The sequence below is a fragment of the Dermacentor albipictus genome, chromosome 1 (assembly GCF_038994185.2).
Source record: "Dermacentor albipictus isolate Rhodes 1998 colony chromosome 1, USDA_Dalb.pri_finalv2, whole genome shotgun sequence".
Classification (NCBI taxonomy): Eukaryota; Metazoa; Arthropoda; class Arachnida; order Ixodida; family Ixodidae; genus Dermacentor; species Dermacentor albipictus.
Window position 1 is genome coordinate 268,112,737 of NC_091821.1, and position 15,641 is coordinate 268,128,377.

Here is a 15,641-nt window from a genome sequence, read left to right on the forward strand (position 1 = left end):
CGCATTACGCATGCGATGCTCCAACCAAATGAGCTACCGCGGTGCGGTTTCCCCATCCACTTTCTTGGGCATTTTTTTGTTACTAGTAGAACTAACCTTAGGAGTGTTAGCCAGCGCCCCCAATCACAAACCTTGGCGGCGGATGTGGAGCATCATTTCTGCCGCAGGCGTCACGAGTGCGTGATCTTTCTGGGTGAAGGCAACTGGTCAATAAACCCTCACATGCTATCTGAAGGCATCAATGTTGCCGGACTGTTGCAATGTTGCAAGTTGTTTTTTCATCCACTTTCATTGCCAATAATTCTGTCGATTGTCGAGACAATCAATCATTATGTCTACACAAGAAAAGAACTGCCCTACCGCTATAACTAAGGCGCACACATTCAAGGCTTGCAGCGGACAGATTGATAAAACTCTTAATATGTCCAAAAACTGTGGTCCCCGAACAACAACGCCCCGTCTTTTAAGCTCTTTGATGCCTTGATCGAACACCAACACGTAACACAATATTTGTATCCCGAACGCGTGTTCCCATATGTAAAGGCCAAAATGCCAACATCTCCTAAACGGAGAACGTCTTTAGACAAAATGCGGATGCTGCTGCTCTCTTCCCATCAAGCGGAGATTTGCGAATGGTGCAGTCTAAGTTAATCGCTCGCTCCAGCCCCCGCAAATGAACTCTGGTCGGCTGTGTCCACAATGCGTGCGTGTGGCAAGCGCCCGATCACGCAACTGCCGCGCGCCCCGTCAACAGGTACGACGGGAAGGGAAAGGGTGGAAGTCCCGATCGCTGGGCGCACTCTCTCCGCCTCGGAGCGGATTACGACCTTCGTACTCCTCTCCGCAGGGGAGAAAGGCCCCGCGCGTCCCGGTCGACTCTTCCCCGACACGCGAGAGGGAAAATTCGATATTCCTTTGTAGGCGCTGCTGCCGGGCGCCGCCACCGCCTCGGCCGCCAGGGCGTCGCTCGCGTCGAGGTGCCCGGCTGGCCACACCGCCATGTCCGCCTGTTGGTTAGGCCTCACCTCGCAGCAGCAGCGAGTCGCCGCGTCGGAACCCGAGGAGCGCTTGCAAAGCGATTCGGGGCGCCCGCAAGCGGCGCAGCTCCGCAGCAGGCCCGACTCGCCGCCGGCGTCGACACCACGCAGCTACGGTGAGCAAAACCCCGTCGCACTGCAGCGCGTGCAAGACGAGGGAGCGAGCCGCACGCGTGGCAAGCGATAGCCGGTGCTCGAGTGTTGCGTGCAAAAATGCTGAAGGCCAGGCACGAGGGGCGACGCGCCGTGCAAGAGAGGGGTGACGGTCCGAGCCACGACCGTCGCCCGCTTCGGAGGCCTTGATGCGTCTGTGCTCTCCTGCCTGGCTGCTTTCCTTTCGGGGGCGCTCGCACGGTGGCCGTCATGCACGCAGCGAACGCAGCGATGCCTTCTCTCGCCTTGCAAAACCCCGCACCGAGTCCGACGGCTCTGCAGGCGAGTCGGCGGGGCATTACTCCTTCCCTCGAAATTGTCATACTAGAAACGATCAGTCGAGGGGTAAAAAGTCCGTGCCCTGAAAACTAAAGCCTAAAGCAGTGAGAAGCACACTGGCGTACATAATGTTGCTCGTGCGGAGAATGCCCTCTGCGCGCGTAACAATTAGCCTCTCGTGCTGACACGCAGGCTCCGCAAAGTACGGCTACAAAGGTAAATGAACGAACGACCAGCGCACTATAGTTGTAAAAATGCAAACACAGCGCCGTAGTCAAGAGGCGGCGCAAAAAGCCAAGGCGACGCCTCCTCTAGATTGTTTTTCGTGATATCTGCCAAGGTCTGCCCACCCAGTAAACGCAATGACCCGCCGCCGGACAACGTCATTTGCACGGGAGTCTCCAGCGTCTGTGCGTGCGTGCGCGCGTCCACATCTTTGTGTGCGCGTTGTCGCGCAGTGTTTATGCAGCTCGGGTCGATACTGATCCCGTTCTGGAGAAGAAGGGGGGAGCAGACTCTAAAGAAGGGGAAAAACCAGGCCGCCAGAATGTCGTCTACAGTGCGCTGCTCAATTTATAGGCGTAACTCAATAGCTGGTCGCATGGGGTTTCGTACGCCACTTCATTTCACTGAAAGCGCGTGACAGCAATTCTGCTCTTGCTGCTTGGACCTCAATGAGCTTTAGTCAGTACGATGGAAAGGGCCATATTGTTCAAGAAATATCGAAAACAAAGAGCAGGCAGTAGCTTACGCAGTAGCCTCGAATTCAAAACGGTACCGGATAGTTTGGTACAGCGTAAATAGTATTTTACCTCGTCAAGAGCTCCAAATAAGGGGTGATCTTTCCTGTTTTTACGCACTCAAAACTTGTATCCGCATCAATTTACTTTCTTTAAGCTAAAATGTTGCGCATTAATTGCCTGTATAGCTAATAGTTACTCCGTTAAAAAGCCTCTTTTCGAGGCACGTTGTCTGTTTCGACGAATAAATGAATTGTCGTCGATGTGCTGGGTTCGTGCGGGTTTAGCGAAGAACTGGCATCGCAGCATTGGCTTCATCCAGAAGTCTCGATGCAGTAGGCTGATCATGCTGCCGCCGCCTATGTCACGGACAAATTTCAAGAGCCTTTGTAGGCTGGATGTATTCACAGTTTAAATTAATAGGTAGTCACAAAATGATACCTTTCTATATAAAAGCTTCGCGCTATGCTCTATCGACAAGAAGAGCAGCTCGTGAGAAAATAAGAAAGTCACTCCAATATGTTCACAAGAAGGCTGGGGATAGATGTACTTTCATCGCACCTTTTTATCGCATGAATATTTGAAAGCACGTACGAAGTATACGAACATTCGATGGCCAAACCCAGTGTCATTAAAGTTTGTGTCTCTCTCTCAGTGCATCTGTTAGTCTTGTGATTGAACTCAATGAAATTGTCGTCAACGTCTTCTTAACGTTCTTTCCTATCCCGCAGCCGTTCCGTAACAGTGCAAATTTTCTTCAGTACTACTTGTCGTTACGAGAGATCTTTAACGCAGACGTCGCACTGTTCAAAAGCTTCACTTCAGCATGCAAGTAGCCTGGAGTTGTGTTCATCTGAGTACACTTTGCTTTTGCGAGCCAGTGCTCGAACGAGTCCCTAAATTCTGTGGAAGTCTCACCTTCTTACGAGCAATGCGACTAGTTGCACTGGAACCATTCGCACATGCTGCCCAGTCGTGACCCTTTGTTGACATATAATTGGTCTGGATTTTGCACACGACAATCGTGCGCTTATTATCGCGAAACATGTCCTGCGATCAAGCTGCCGGTGCGACGTGATTCAGACTAATTTTACTGACTAATTTCGACAACACAGTTTTGGCTAATACTTTGATCAATATACCAACTCACCGATGCATGGTCCATCATTAATAGAACCTTACCAGCATGAATTCAACAGCAGAATATTTTTCAACATCGGAAGTAAAAATTACAAATTAACAACTACATTCACAAGTAAGAACCAGATTTGTTAAGTCGCTGACTTAAAAGACCATAGCTCCTATAATCTCAAATTTCACCAGTAAAGAAAGTGAGAGATTTATCTGGATGAAATTGGAAATGTTAGCAGCTATTTCGTTGCCGGCTTTTCCACGAACAATACATTGTACAATGGTTAAGGATTATAACACGTGTTAATATGAAAAACTTTCCAGGAATAAAGCACATTTCGAAAATGTGCCTGAACAGTCAATATAGAAAACGTTTAAATAATGATAAACCACGTGAAACCTACATACTCTTCAAAACGTGCAAGGGGGACAGCGCTAAATTGACCGAACACTTCCTTTCTTCGTCTTGCGTTCCGTCAATTTAGCGTGGTCCTCCAACTTTCGCTTCAAAGCGTGGTCTTTCTTTCCCCTTCTTTCTTCATTGTGCACTACACCACGTGCTCCTTGAGTCGTCCATTAGACACTGTCCACCACAGGGCTTTAACATCGAGCATATGACATGTAATACTGACGTCATAACACCTAAGTTAATATAACAGAACCTGCCTTTCGATTTGCTACAACTATCGCATCGCGATTCACGCAATATCAGTGCTTGATGCAGTTCCGCTGTCCTCGCTCAGGTTCTTGGGCTAACTACAACAGGAGGCGTGCGGACGAGTTCATGGACAGCAGGCACTCCTCTGGAACGCAACCGTTTCGTAACGCAATTGCCGAGCCAATCCGCTTACTTAGCAATTACGAGGATCAGCTAACGCTTTCGAGCCATCCATGCTGGTTTCGTTTCATCCCCTTGCCTCCTCATTATTTATCCTTAGCAGTTACAGGTGTTCTATCGTGTCATCACGGAGTAGGGTAACTTGAGGCCTAGGAAGCTGTGCGTCAGGGTTCATGTACATATACGGTCGCACAGCCACTGTTGGCCCTAAGATGTGCTCCCGAGGACGCAACAACAGGGGGGAGAGAGTAAACTTTATCCAGAGCAGCATGCACGCTAGCGAAGCGAGAGTGGGTAGCTCATCCGCTCTGTAATGGACGGTCCCCTCACTCGAGGAGCCGGCCTTCTCGCTCGGTTCGAGCTGGTCCGTTCAGTCGGAGCTTGCAGCCCTGCCTCCCATTGCCGAGTGGTGGGATGGGTGTGAGTGTGCTTGCGCATGCCCATACCTTTGGTAGAGCTTTGCCCATTCGCCAAAGTGTGGACATTTATAAAAATACAGCGCACGGTGTGTTGCGCTCAAACACATATCCACACTCAAATGTGGATATGTGTTTGGAGTTTTCACCATACTGCAGCTTCCTCTCGCGTGAGAGCATTATTAGGCATATACTGTTGGAAAATGTATGTGTGTGTGTGTGTGTGTGTGTGTGTGTGTGTGTGTGTGTGCGTGCGTGCGTGCGTGCGTGTGTGTGTGTGTGTGTGTGTGTGTGTGTGTGTGTGTGTGTGTGTGTGTGTGTGTGTGTGTGTGTGTGTGTGTGTGTGTGTGTGTGCGTGCGCGCGCGCGCGCGCCAACGAAAGTATACCTCGTTCTCTAGTCAAAACTCGTTAAGCTATTCTTTCACGACTTCAACAGAGATGAATGCTTTTTTAGATACATTATTCGGAACCATAACGCGAAGCAGGAATCACAACGGGAAATAACGCCTCAATGCGTGTCTGAGTGAGAGCTCCAGCTGGGCGCCATGTGCGGCAGGAGCAGAAAGCGAGGAAGTATTGCCCGCCGTGTACTGCATGCGTTCCTCCCGCGACTGTGTCTAGCCTGTTCCGGAGCAACACTTGGCGATGCCATTCACATCCTGGTCTTTGTTATTTCTCCTTTGGGTTTACGCAAACACGAGCACGGGACAGATCGGCCGATCATCTGCGCTTGCGACGTTCCATTTCTTCTCCACAGCTTGTTTGACTCAACGATTCTCAAGCCTTTCCCATTGCGAAGTAAGAAATATGTAGATCCAACGCCCATGTTGTAATTTGTGTGTAGTGAAGCTTTAGCGAAGTGGTTAAGTAAATGCATAAGGGTGATGCGTACAGTGTTGTTTTGCTGTCATATTATGCAACGTGTAGTATCATGCAACATTTATGCTAATCCACTACACAGGACGCAATCTTATTGTATTGCAATTTTTGCTTATGCACTGAATCGTTCGCAAGCTATGCCGAAGTATTTGTAAATTACAAATCAGGTAGATGCAGAATGTCAAATGTATGCGCAGCGATGTCACAAGGACGAAGTAATGCATGATGCCTGTTGAAGGAAGAATGGTGATGACATGTATACGCACAGAAAAGTACGACACGTATCAAGCAGAGCGTAAACTTTATTTTCAAATCATTAATATATGAGTCCGGCGTCTATTTAGTGGGTCAGGGCACTCGCCGCGGACGCGGTTCCAATACCTTGTCTCCAAACGGCTTCCTCGGCTCGCTAGACGGCCCAGAGTTGTGCTGTTAGGTTCGAGCTGAGCAGTGCGGTCTTCCAGCGCGAGCGGAGGCTGGCGGTGGAAGAGACGGAGTGTTCGGCACTGCCCGACTTGTTTGTTAGGTGCTGACATTCCCATAACATGTGATTAAGTGTGGCAACCTCGCCACACGATGTGCTTCTATTTGTAGTGTACGTGTCTGGATACATGACGTGCATAAGCCTGGGGTTTCTGTAAGAATCCGTTTGTAATTTTCTGAAGTGTACTGCTTGCGTCCTGTCTAACCTATAGATATAGCGTGAGGGAATGGGTATACGCGTCTTTGTAACTGGTAATGTGTCGTGATGTCGTGGAACCTGGCCATACGATCCTCCCACGCCCAGACGTTTGCAGTACCCCGCGGGGGCTCTTCCTCCGATGATGCTCGGTGAGTGAGGCCTCGAGCAACGCGGTGAGCCGCTTCGTTCGGGGTGCTCAGTCCAGTGTGTGCCGGGATCCGTAGCAAATGCCTTCGGTTATCGAAGTCGGCCTCCCCCTGGTGTATGGGATGTCGCTGGAGTATGTGAAACGCCTCTTGCGAGATGCGCCCATTTGCAAAATTGCGAATTGCCATTTGCGAATCACAGATCACGTATGTCGCCTTGGTTTGTGTGAGGGCCAGTGCTATGGTCGCTTCCTCTGCCGCTTCAGCATGTGCCGTGTTCACGGTGACGCTCGTGAGGTGGTTGCCTCGGTGGCTAGTAACTGGCGCCACGAAACTTTTCCTGTCTCGATAACGGGCTGCGTCGGTGAAGACCGCCTCCTTGTTGTTGGAGTAACATTGGTTCATGTGTTGTGCCCTGGCTTTACGTCTCCCCGTGTGGTGTTGGGGGTGCATGTTGCGAGGCAATGGCGGTACGTATAGCTGCTCGCCCCGTATGGTTCTTGGAATTTCTACTTTGATGCCGTGCTGCGTGTGGTATGTGATGCCGAGCTTTTCGATCACGTGTCTGCCCGGGCGGGTCTTAGATAGGTGCTCGAGTTGGGACACTTGTTGCGTCTCCACGAGTTCCTCGAGCGTATTGTGCAAGCCAAGTTCTAAGAACTTGGTGGTGCTGACCCTGGGCGCAAGTCCCAACGCACATTTGTGCGCCTTAGGTATGAGGGCGTTGAGCTTGTTTCTTTCCGCTACCGTCCAGTTGTGAAACGCTGCCGTGTACTTTATTTGAGAAATGACGAAGGCTTGTATGAGTCGTATGACGCTGCCTTCGCGCATGCCCGCGTGTTTGTTGGTGATGCATCGAATGAGCTGCATCGTGCTGGTGGCCTTTGCCGTTATCTTGCGAAGTGCTTCGCCATTGCCGCCCTTGTGTTCGGTCATCATTCGTAATACCCGGATCTTATCTAGCATCGAGATGGGTAGGCCGTTTGATGCCGTTAATTGGATCTCTTCCTTTTCCGGGTGGCTGTAGCCTTTAGGTGGGCGCCCCTTTCTGACCGGTCTATATAGCAGCAGTTCAGAATTTTCGGCCGAGCAGGCAAGTCCCGTGCCCACGAGGTAGTTTTCCACGCATTGGATGGCCTGCTGTAAACGTTGCTCGATCGCTTCGTCACTGCCCGTTGTCGTCCAGATCGTAATATCATCCGCGTATAGCGTGTGATGCAGTCCTTTGATTTGAAGCAATCGGTCGGGTAACCCCAGCAGGACGAGATTGAAAAGCATCGGCGAGATCACCGAGCCCTGTGGGGTGCCCGAGCTCCCGATGTCGATTTGATCTGACTCTAGTTGTCCCACTCGCATGCGAGCGGTTCTTCCCGTGAGGAAGTCTCGAACATTGTACGTTCGCAGTCCGAGATTTAGCTTGTTCATTTGTCGCAATATGGCATCGTGACGAACGTTATCGAAGGCCTTCTTCAGGTCCAGCCTGAGAATGGCTTTCGTCGAGCAACATTTACAGATTCTGTACATCTTGTCTCACAGGGGGAAATATTAATTCTTGAGGATTGGACAAGAACGGATGCTCCCCCAGTAACACATACCGAATGGCTAAATCAAAGAAAATAGACTAAATAAAAAAATTCCGTTAAACATAGATAGATAGATAGATAGATAGATAGATAGATAGATAGATAGATAGATAGATAGATAGATAGATAGATAGATAGATAGATAGATAGATAGATAGATAGATAGATAGATAGATAGATAGATAGATAGATAGATAGATAGATAGATAGATAGATAGATAGATAGATAGATAGATAGATAGATAGATAGATAGATAGATAGATAGATAGATAGATAGATAGATAGATAGATAGATAGATAGATAGATAGATAGATAGATAGATAGATAGATAGATAGATAGATAGATAGATAGATAGATAGATAGATAGATAGATAGATAGATAGATAGATAGATAGATAGATAGATAGATAGATAGATAGATAGATAGATAGATAGATTCCAGTTTGCTACCCTACACGTGGGGAGGGGAAGAGAGAGAGAGTCTATACCGCACTTTCACATGCACTAAATTAGGTGTAGGATGTCTATAGTCGGGCACTTACGTCTGTTGCCTTTAGGTAGTGAAGAAGCGCTCGAACTGCTTTCTGGGCGCCGTAAAACATACTTCGCCATGCCATCAATAGATATGTTTGCCTTTGAGCCGACATCAGAGGTGCGATCTTGTACGCGTTCCAAAATAGAACGGAGGCGGTCCGTTCCACCGAGCCGCACACGCTTGGTCAGTTTGAACGGTGAAGAACGCCATGACGTCAATTGTGAAGTGATATCTGCTGTCGATCATTCCTTGTTGTCTGCTATCGGACGAACGCAACAGAACGGACCACCCATTTCGCGACGGAAAGAACGGACCGCCTCCGTTCGAGTTTGGAACGCGTACAAGATCGCACCCTATATGTTCAGGTTATTTTTTGTTCTTTTTTTTTTGTAACGCAAAACACAGGCGCGCATACTCGGTCAGCATACAAGGGTTTATCAGCCAAATCACTGGTGCTTTCATTCGGCGCACACACAACCCTTGTATGTATGTCCACAAATATATTCCCCGAGATAGCGACCGACCTAACAGAAGCCAGGCAGCCGCGCCAAACCCGCGAAAGTAGTCAAAGAAAGTTTCGATTGAAAACTTCGCATCTTTCATTTTATCAATGCCCCCGCCATCGAACCACGTTCTTCCTTTGCCACATGTATAAACGCGTCTGGATGTCATTTTGCTACGCATTACATCCTTCTCCGCCGCTGTGGCTCAGCAACTGTGTGGGTTAGATTCCCTGCACGTCGACCACATTCCGATGAGGTGGAATGTCGCTCGTGTGCCGTGCTTTAGGTGCACGTTTAAGATCCTGGCCGCCGATAGTGTAAAACTTTTACATTGTGCATTTATTCCAATCTCGCGACATCAAGTTTACGTAGTCGCTGACGTAAGCGTAGGCAGAGATATGCAACATTTTTTTTATAGTCAAATCAAATGCTCTCCTTGTATACGCAACGCCCCTTTTGTTTGGCTTTAAGGAGGTCCTGAACCACCACTCGGGCTTGGTGAAAAAACTCAGTCCGCGGATAACATACGATGCTGTGAACATCTCAGCCAAATTCTGCAGTCGTGCGCGGCGTATGGAGTTCGCAAGCGTTGCACGAAGTCACTTTTCTCCCAAACCCTCTCTTCTCAAGAGAGCGCTTTATATCCTAATATAGCAGATTCCCATACGCGGCTGCCATTGGCAAATATTGAACATCAATCAATAAAGTTGTATGGATTAGCTCGCTTCTTCATACTGTTACTGTATATATTTATTGGCGCAGTTTAATAAACAGGATGAAGTAAGCAAAAATGTGCTTTGGAATTTCGGTAATGATTACGTATTTCCGGAAGAAGCCGACTATCGTCTGGTCACGCTCGGCAGGGGCAGCCGGCGGAGGAATTACACTTTGGCAGCCCTACTTATCGTCGTAGCCCTCGGGTCTCGCTAATGTCTGCTAGTTTTGAACACTCAACTAACCTCGAACCATGCGAAACTTGAAGTCAGCTTACCACTTGCACGTTTTCCAGCGCGCGCTCACTCCTGGCCGCTGCTGGTTAGACGCCTTGGCATACTTCGCTTCGCATTGAGCATAGAGCATCGAAATGCCCAAGTTGGGTGTAGCTACTTTCCGTCGGTCAAGCTGGTGCAGGACAAAGCCGGTCCGCGCCACGTAGCACGGCAACACTGGAGCATATGAGCGCGAGCGCGCACTCAAGCCCCGTCGTGCACAACGCAAATACTGTGCATACGCATTACAGTTGCATGAAGCTGCGGTCTGCTGCGTCGATACCGCGGCCGCTGCGGGGTTCCGCGACGAGTCCGCTGGCTGGGCACACTGCGGCTCGCTGAGAACCACTTCGTTTGGCCAGCACCTCCTAGACAGTGTTTGGCGCCTTGTAGCCGCTATAATAGTAAGTAATGGCGTCTACGTGAACATCCAAATCAATTTTGAACTGCGCGCCACGGTGACGTTCAGCAGGCGGAGCGTTGTGTGCGCGCCCAGCTGCGCTGTAGTTTTTGCAGTGCAAGGTACTGAAGAGGGAGCAGAAGCAACGCGAAGGGGGTGTTTGACTGCCAATCACTCCGCTTCCGCTGAACTCACTGACGTACTTTTCGCGGCAAACTATTTCTGGAATAGTCTATTGGAACTTCATATGCATTTCTCAACTTCGATAGGAAGAGGTTCAGGGCCGCTTTAAAGCGGATAGCATTGTCTATTGTGACAAGTTTTTCTTATCTCATCGACAATCGAGGAGCGAAGAGTGCGTATATACAGAAAGCGTGAGGGTTTTAGTAGAGTTGAGACAGCGTAACGAAAGTAGATCACCAGAATAGGAGGGTTGCACTGGCGTCGCCGATTGGTGCGATCGGCGTGACGTCACGAAGGAGTTACACAGAAGTGGTAGAAGTGAAGAGAATGGCGCCGCCGTCTGCAGTTAGTCCGCTTCCCCTTGCTTTGTTTGCGTTGGGTCCTCGATGATCGCGGCGGCGTGAAACGGGACGCTATGTGCCTGGAAGATTCGACAACGTCATACTGTCAATAGGGGTGCGGAATAACCGCGGTGACTGTACCAGACAAGGAAGGTCGGAGTTCAGCGCCGTGGTGCGGAACTGTAGCAACCATAATTGACTGCTGTGCTAGCAATTACTTCGAGAAACACTTTGTTAATGACTATTTAGGTGCGGTGTGCGCGGTCGGCTGTGGTTGCAGTCGGACAGTGAATGGAGAGTCTTAGTGTGTCCGGTATTCCGCTAAACGCCAGAAGATCTGGCAGAATAGCAGCTGAGTGAGGGCGCAGACGTGAGTGGCGTGCAACGTACGTGCCGCCCACTCATGTTTGCGTCCCCGCTCACCCTCTATTCGCTCGATCTGCCTGCGTTTAGCGTAATTCCGGACACGCTAGCACTCTCTAATATCGCTAACCTAGGAATAAATACATTAACGCCATTAATTGCTCCACAAAAAGTTTGCCTTTACTCGATCAAAACATTACAGAATGTCATGTATCTATCCTGAAATAATTATTAAGGCCTTAAGCAGGATGTCTTCAAATTCTTGGTAGTGCATACATTTGCATTTCGAGCATGCGCAGACCATTGAGCGTAACAACAGAGCTGTTCTTACTTAGGTATACCCATCCTGAATGGCTGCTGCATGACATTTTATAGAGGGGCCGGATAGCAACACAATTTTCGACACAAACCCTTAATAAATGAACAATTCCATGCTACTGCAAGCAAAATTGTTTTATAATATTTCAACACTAAAACAGTTCCCCGAAATGCATTTCGAAATAAACGCAAGTACATGAAGGCGTTTTGCGAAGAGGAAAGGGCGCTGTAAAAGATAAACGCAAGCACTACGGTTTTTAAAGCCGTAGTGACATATATGTCGATTCCGCATCCAATGTATGCTGTCCGCGAGATGGCAGCTGCTCTGGAACGTTCTATACGAGCCGCGTTTCCTTTACTTTTGCATCTAGCGCTGCGTGATGAATTGAGGTCTTGGCTACCGAGGAGTACTTTCTATCGGTGAGTATTGTATTTGCTGCAATAAAGTGGGAAACCACGAAAGACTAGAATGAGGATAGCAAACGCCGTTTAACTTCGTTACGCGCGGTCGTAGGTTAAATAAGTACGTAGTGTTTCGTCCAGAATAAACTCTAATTGTTTCTTGATGTGGTGTTTCGAACTTCATTCTTATCATACGCAGAGAAATGCGTTTACGCCGGTCGCCCCGAGCATCCAGTGGCAGAGCGCTCTGCGGGAAGCCATCATCTGTTCATTTCGGAACGGGGCCGTCTCCGGCTATTCCAACAAAAATTAGGTTTTGTTCGTCATAATAATGCATGCTTAGTGCGTGCACGTCACTTTGACCTGGCGAGTCTTCGTGGGTTTGTGACGTCGCGTAACAGACTGACAAAGTGGGTGCGGCCCGATCAATTTTGACCAATAGCGGCGGACTAATGCCGACAAAGGCATACAATCGTATAAAGAATTTCTGTTTCTTTCTTATGCCTAATCTTGCATAATCAGTGTGTGCACGTCATGTTGAAAAGGGGAGCTTCTGCGGTTTTCGTGACGTCGCGTGAAAGACAGGCAAAGTGCTGCGTGGCCCCAAAAATGTTGACCAATCGCGCAGGGCTAATGGCGGCATTACTATAGCATCCCTCATAGAGCATTGTGTATCTTCGGGTCGTAATACCTCATAATTTCCTCACCAATATTGCTCACCATATTTTGATGTTCCTTGCGCAAATTGTTTTGTTCTAGGTTAACACAGAGTCACTTCTACTGCTTAAAATTTTCTCTAGTTGTGTTTTTCATTGTTTCATGCAGTATCTGCTGGTATGTGTACCTTTTTAGCAAGCATGCATTACCTGTTTAAATGCGTATACTGTATCTATCACTCATTTATTGTAACACCCCTATGTAATGTCCGTATGGGCTGGCCTTTAGGGTACTTGAATAAAAAAAAAATATTTGTTCTCTTCGCACACGCTACGCTATATACGGTGAAGCAACTGAAGGCGACAGCATGTTACGCTGAAATGATTGTACTTAATCGATCACTACGTGTATATGTCACGCCCTAGTGACCGAATTGATTAAAAGAGTCATTTCAATACCTATGTGAGTTCTGTGCACATTATAATGTGCATAAAACTTACTTACGTATTCAAAATAAGGAAAGCAAATAAACAGGAAAGAATAATTTCCAAGGTCATTATGCCACTCGACGCATCACGGTAACCTATACGCAAATCTGTTTTTTCATTTTTCCGTTATGCCACTTTCATGAAGTCCTGTCAAGAGATTAGAGAACAGTTGCCTTTACAAAGCTAATGGCATCAGCATCAAGCTATTGTTCTTCCTCTGCTTATTCTGCACACCACGATTGTGTGTACTCTGTTGGATTCGTAACGACGGAAAACGCACTTTCAGTTTATATGACGCTTAATATTAGTCGAACATCGGTCGAATCCTTCAAATTGAAATGAATATAAAGTGTTCTGCTAACCGCTTCAATAAAATGGCCAAACGATTCTTTTTTTTTCTTTTCTTTTTTGCTTATTGTCACTTCATCTGTTCATCTTCATCTCTGACCGTACTAGAATGCCTCCGAATGTACTCTGACTGTATAACAAGCAAGACAGACTCATTTTCAGACAGTCCACAAATACGCGATGAAGGTCACTGTTATCGCAGTGTCGTCAACAGCTATGGCTCGCAGAATAATCATTTTGAAAGCACCCGCATACATAGTCAGTAGGCTAATTTCTCTGCCGTGGTATTTACCTCAAAGATATCTGATAATTGGCTCTGGCGTCGCTGTTCGGGCGTCTGGATCCGACCTTAATCCAGCACGATCTTTTCGACCAGCTGAAAGCCTTTGAAGTGCAGACTGAAGCTCAAGCAGAGGCTACGAAACAACATTTCGCGCCCGGAAAATACCCGTTTCCTACCGCCGTCGCACGCCGAGATGTGGGCCCGATTTAGCGACACGCTGATTTTCACCAAACAACTAAGGCCGCTTGACGGTTTGCGTAAGACGTGCAATTAGCAAAGCAATGTCGCTGTTTGAAATACCCTGGAAGTAAGCAGCAAAAACGAGTTAAGTACGCCGGACGAAAATAAAAAGCAAAAGGAAACATCCGACCGCAAACAGCAGGTGACGTGATGCGCACAATCAGGCAGCCTAAACATCTCGACGGCGTTACGTAATTAAATTATGTTCCAGCACAAGCTTGAAAGCGTAAGTGGCGTTACAGGGCCTAGCAGTGCTGAAACGAAAAAGGCAGGCGATAGAAAGAGTCTGTGCCCGAAATCCAATAGACTTTCACTACCGCGTTACGCAATGCAATTTACTCGCCTCGCGTCGCGCTCGAACTGTTGCGTCTGCTGCGTGCTTCTGTCAATTTATCAAATCGAAGCGTTTCGTAAGCTTTCATCTCAAATCAGCAACACTTTCCCGCTGAGCACAGAATTTCGACGAAAACATTTCACGGACAGCCTATCATAGATCCTGCCCCGGATGCAACGGCTCGTGCCGCGATATTTTGCTGCTAGTTATCGCTGAAACATTCCTTGTGCGACTTAATTAAAACTGCTTCTCTCTGTGTAGACCTGTTATAATAATGTTATTAGCATATTTACGGTACTTGACGTACTATCCAGTTTCGACTATCTATCTATCTATCTATCTATCTATCTATCTATCTATCTATCTATCTATCTATCTATCTATCTATCTATCTATCTATCTATCTATCTATCTATCTATGCGTCTGTAACCCATTTTCCCGCCTACTTGGGTCACTGGGTATACCGGGTGTCCAAATAAAGCTTTATGGTTTTCTTAAAATTAGGCACTGGAAGGCACGTGAAGACCACCTGTGCAAATAAGTTGTTGGCCAGGGGGATACAAAGTGAGATGATAACTATCGCTCTGAGCAGCCCAATTAGCTAAAATCGAATAATTAACTTTTTGTTGACTGCATTAAGTGGGTATGTTCGTACCGAAAGGTTAGAGGCAGTCGTGTTTCTACACAGTATCAGTTGGAAGGATTCTGCTAGATATAGGATTCTTCTAGATAAGGATTCTTCGAGATATCCGATTCCAAATTTTAATTGCCGTTCGCATGATTAGCATACAAGAGTGAGGACCGGCGCAAAGCTCCTCGTTGATGTGACGCGGCTGTTGCGTGCGGCGTTTAGTCTCACAACAGGGCGGAGGTATAGGCAAAGATGGTATACCTGTTCCCCTTCCCGTCTCGGCTGGCGAAATCAAGATATGACAGCGGGGTGTGCCGTGCAGTTGTTGCTTTTGGTTTCATTAAAACTTACAACATTTAGAAATCAGCAGTCACTTTATTTGCGCAGCCCAGGCAAGGACCATGCCCGCTCGTCTAGTCACCATTACGCACGCGCACGGCCCACCGGCTTCTCCGCTCGCGCCATTATCTCGGCATGGAAGCTGCCGCCATTGTTAAGGCAGCGCAGTCGCGTCTTACGACCGCTGTTACGACCGCGGGCAGGCAGGCAGGCAGGCAGGCAGGCAGACCCCGGAAGTTTCGTGAAGTACCCTAAAAATACTAATCGCTTGTTAAAAGATCCTGTGAAATTTCTCCGGTGCTCGGTAGAATTGAACTCGCGCTACACGCCGACTTTGCGGCGCTGCCGCTAGATGGCTATAGCTGTAAGGGCTTGTTGGTACGGCATATCTTATTTTG

At 48.0% G+C, this 15,641-nt stretch overlaps 1 protein-coding gene across 3 annotated transcripts in view; it reads left to right on the forward strand.

Moving 5' to 3' along the window:
- The first annotated feature begins 1,002 nt into the window (after window positions 1–1,002).
- The window catches only part of LOC135915932 (uncharacterized), a 90,848-nt gene continuing 76,209 nt past the window's right edge, over window positions 1,003–15,641 (forward strand). For 2 of the 3 annotated variants that reach the window (XM_070531314.1, XM_065449123.1), the window contains exon 1: window positions 1,003–1,153. The gene's annotated coding sequence lies outside the window, so the exon portion shown is untranslated. Of the gene's footprint in view, window positions 1,154–11,891; window positions 11,941–15,641 lie in introns of all 3 variants that reach the window. The other variant, XM_070531316.1, reaches the window with a different exon arrangement.